Genomic DNA, 4,933 nt, shown 5'->3' with positions numbered 1-4,933 from the left:
CAACTGATGAATGGATAAAGAAATTGTGGTTTATATACACAATGGAATACTACGTGGCAATGAGAAAGAAATAAATATGGCCCTTTGTAGCAACGTGGATGGAACTGGAGAGTCTGCTGCTAAGTGAAATAAGCCATACAGAGAAAGACAGATACCATATGGTTTCACTATTATGTGGATCTTGAGAAACTTAACAGAAACCCATGGGGGAGGGGAAGGAAAAAAAAAGAGGTTAGAGTGGGAGAGAGCCAAAGCATAAGAGACTCTTAAAAACTGAGAACAAATTGAGGGTTGATGGGGGGTGGGAGGGCGGGGAGGGTGGGTGATGGGTATTGAGGAGGGCACCTTTTGGGATGAGCACTGGGTGTTGTATGGAAACTAATTTGACAATAAATTTCATATATTGAAAAAAAAAGACAGCTTACTTTTGTTTTAAATAGGGTAAATACTTTTCCATTTTATTTGCAATTTATTTTAATTTGTTCAAACAGGATTTTTATTATCAAAACACAATAGCGTACTTCAGCTCAATTTTATCTTCAGCTCAATAGACCGAAGAGTTCAAATGTTGACTTCACCACTTACTAGCTATTTGATCTTGGGCAATTTATTTATCTTGGTATGTCTCCATTGCCTTACTTCTAAATTCAGGATAATAATAGTGCCTACCTCACTAAGCCTTTGACATAATTAAAAGAAGAGGTGAATTTGAAACAGAACAATTCCAATACATAGTAAGTGTTCAGTAAATACTACCTGTTATTTGTGATGATTTTCCAGTTATTGGAGATTAAATTATTATATATTATCTTTATTTTAGTTCTGTCCAGGAAGAAGAGACTATATAATTTCAAAATTTGTTGGTCAAATAGTTTTAGTGTTATTTTAGACACTTACTTAGTCCACGTAATGATGAAAAATGTAAAGGCCTCCAACTTTTTTTCTATTTGTTCTCCCAGTGTTATTTTCAATATATGGTATGTTAGTTTAGGAAATTAAGATAGTCTGATCTCCTAAGGACTTTACTAATGCAATTAAGACATTTGACCAAATAGCTCTACTTGCTGGCCAAAATCAATTTTTTTTAAACTGGTGATCAACTGGCCCAAGTTCTTCATCTGTTATACTAAAAGACACAAGTAACTAGACACAAATAATCTAGTTACTACCTCTACAAAAAAATTAAAGTAATGAACAAGCTTATTTGACAGGTTAATTTTTACTGATCTATTCTCAAGCCAGATTCTGACAGGTCCTATGTCCTCTGAGGTTTTAGTCATTCAGCTTAAAATTTCCAAAATTCAAATCAAAATATCAAACCCTATAATTCAAAATGTGTTTCTGGCTCAGAGATTGGGTGTTTTTATGTCCTTTCATAATCACAGACTCTTAGAATGTTAGAGATGGAAGTAACCTTAAAGCCCATCCAGCCTAACCCTCTCATTTATGTTTTGGAACATTAAGATATATGAAGGCCAAGAGTAAGCTCTGTAGAAAAACTGGTGTTGTCCTAAGAAGTACTTCCTTTAAATTTCTCCCTTTATAGGCCTTTGATTAGGAAGCTGGAAAATACATGTGTGTGTATGCATATGTGTCTGTTTTGTCTTCATAATCATTTTATAGGCTTCCCCAAGGCTTATGACTCTAGTGCCTAGATCAACTGGCTACTAAATTGTATTAAATTCTGTACTAGATCCCTCATCCTCAAACTTGACATTTTTATCATTACATCACTATTGGGGTTAGTATATAAAAACAGAGGCATAACTTCCAGAACAACACAGAAACAGTGAAGCCACACTATGAACTCTAGGTGTAGGCCCAATAATATACATGAACCAGAATCCCATTATTATGATTCTTGTGCTTTGCATGTAACCAATTCTTATGGCCCTTACATAGACCATATTTACTTTTATTTTAGACAAATGTAATAAGTTTTGTATGACATTCTCCAATTTCCAGTATATTATAAGCACCAAATTTAGAGGGAATGAAGAAACTATCAGAACCTGCTATACCAATTTGGCAATAAGTGACAGTTAACAACTTGATAGGAAAGGAGACAAAAACAATCTAAAATGAAATCAAATTACTTAAAAATCTAGTCCATTAAGTGGAAGACAGCTTCACTAACCATCTGTATATTTTTCAATAGTCACTTTAGCTCTCATAAATACTATAATAATTGATGCTAAAACAGATGACTTAGGGCCGTTAGGGAAGTGTCAAATTTATGTGCAATGTTTTCTCTATAAAGCAAGCACAAGAGCATTAAATAGAGTTTAGAAAAAATCCTACCCCAAATGATTAAAATAAGTCAAAACTGAAAGTGTGCTTCAGCTATGATGAAATCCACCTGAATAAAATGTCTTTCTCTATAGATCTAATTATCTAGTTATGTCTATATCTCTCTACCTGTCTCTACATCTATCTAAAGATTATATACACTACTTTACCATTTTAAATGGTAAATTGCCTTTCAAAATAAGTATGCATAAACATGAGAAAAAAACATGGATTATGTGTCCTTGTCAGCTTTTTAAATTCATAGGTCAAGTAATAATGAATCTTAAACTAAATTGAAACTGAGTTCCACTTGGACCCTATGGAGCTGCTGCTCCAAACATGTGTTTGTTTAAAGCCAACACTCCTAGTTCTACAGTAAACGTAAAGGAAAAATTTAAAAAAGCATTGTACTTATGAATATTTTTTCATGAATTCTAAGTGAATTACGATGCTATCACAGCTATGTACATGTGGATAAGAACTAAGGTAAGGAGTGATTTTAGATCTAAAATAGCATTAGCTTAGTAAGAGAGGTTGATTCACATCAATTTTTTGTCTGATGTGTTGTGTAACCAACATTGAGATAAGTAATTTCAAAATAGTTTGAGAATGCAGTTATAAACAGTATAATTATGGTTTCCTACCACATCAAAACAGTCAATTCTAATCAATCTTGCCTCTATAATATGTCTTGTATCTGTTTCCTGTTTCTATTACTTATCCCTCATTATTTTCATCTGGAATATTGATGCAGCCTAACTGTCCCCTCCATCTACAGGTTTTTCCTTTTTTCAATCTTTCTTCCAAGTTTTTATTTAAATTCCAATTTGTCAACATACAGTGTAATATTAGTTTCAGGTATAGGATTCAGTGATTCATCATTTACATATGACACCCAGTGGTCATCATAACTACAGGTTTTTCTCATTCTAATTGATCTTGCACTCCTATACTAAATTAATTTTCTTAAAGCACGATACAATTAGGAGCGCCTAGGTGGCTCAGTTGGTTAAGTGTCCGACTTCAGCTCAGGTCATGGTCTCACAGTTTATGAGCTCAAGCCCCACGTAGGGCTCTACACTGATGGTGCAGAGCCTGTTTGCAATCCTCTCTCTCTCCCTTTCTGCCCCTCCCCACTTTCTCTTTCTCAAAATAAATAAATAGTCTTTTAAAAAAAAGCACAGATATAATTAAACCACCCTTGTACCTCAAAACATTCACTAACTCTCCATTGATTAGTAAATAAATCCAAGTGCCTTATTTTAATGTTCAAGAACATAAACAATCTACCCTGAACCACATTTGTACTATTTCCTCCTAAATCTTTCCTGTTGCTACAGCAAAAACTTGTAATATTTTCACACACACCAAAGTGTTTATGCCATCATTGATCCTGTTGTTTCTTTCACTTAAAATACTGCCCTTTACTTGGTGAATATTTTCTTATCCTTTAAAACTCAGGTCAGGTGTCACTTTTTCTCAGATGTATCCTCTTTTTCAAGATGTATTAGATGTCCCATATCTATGATTATATTAATTCAAACCTCAATGATTGAACTTGACATATTTAATCATAATTTTCCATTACTAAGACTTTCTCCCTTATTAGACAATTAGCTCCCTGAGACAGGGGGCTGTATATTATTTACCCTTACACCTCTAATATCTAGTATATCTTAGGTGCTCATTAAATGTTAATTGAATGAATGAATGAAGATGCTTCCCACATCTATTTATGCAGTCTAGAACTCTCTGGATACCAGTTATACCTTTCCATATGCCTTCAGGGCCACTTCCTGCCAGCACTACAAATTTAAAATAAACCAAATTTATTTCTTGTCCTCTTATATAATACCTACTAGTTCATTCTCTTATACTCCCATCACTGTTGCTAATATCACCATCGTCCCAGTTCTCCAGGCTCAACATTTCAGAAGCATAGTCAGTTATGATATATCTAGAGAAGTATTTGTCACATTTGTCCCATCTTTTTTTCATTTTCATTGCTTCAGTCTTAATTCACGTCCTTAATATCTCTCAGATAGATAACCACAAATAGCTTCCTAACTGCACCCATGCCTATCATCTACTTCCCACTCTTAAATTCATTATTCATGTTTCTGCCTGATTAATCTTTGTAAAACAAAATTCTATCACGTCACACCCTGGATCACAAAAACTTTAGTGAGTCTTACTGTCTAGAGATACAAGTTCCATTTCCTTAGGCTTCTATTTAAGTCTATCCATTGTCTGAAAATCATCTACCCTTCAAGCCTTACCTCTACTACCTTAATCCAAGTACCATGTAATTCAGCTAAATAAAGCTACCCACTAGTTTCCAAATCTGTCCCGTGCTTTCCCCTTAAACCTTTTTCCCATGCAGTTTTCTCTCTTTCAAATATATTATTTTATCTCCAATTGTCCAAATCAATTTAAGACCTTCAGAAGTGCCATATATTCCTCAGAATTTTCCTTGATCCTTACAGTTGGAAGCAAACTTTTTTCCTCTGAATTAGTTTAGATTTTTGCTCACTATGTTCTTATGATACTCATATTTTACCTTCTTTTTAGGAGAGCTGTCATCTCCCTTTCTAGACTATAAGCATCTTGAAGGCAGAATTCATGTCTGATTCATTTTTTATTT

This window comes from Prionailurus bengalensis, chromosome X (genome assembly GCF_016509475.1).
Source record: "Prionailurus bengalensis isolate Pbe53 chromosome X, Fcat_Pben_1.1_paternal_pri, whole genome shotgun sequence".
Taxonomy (NCBI): Eukaryota; Metazoa; Chordata; class Mammalia; order Carnivora; family Felidae; genus Prionailurus; species Prionailurus bengalensis.
Note: the sequence above shows the minus strand (reverse complement) of the source record.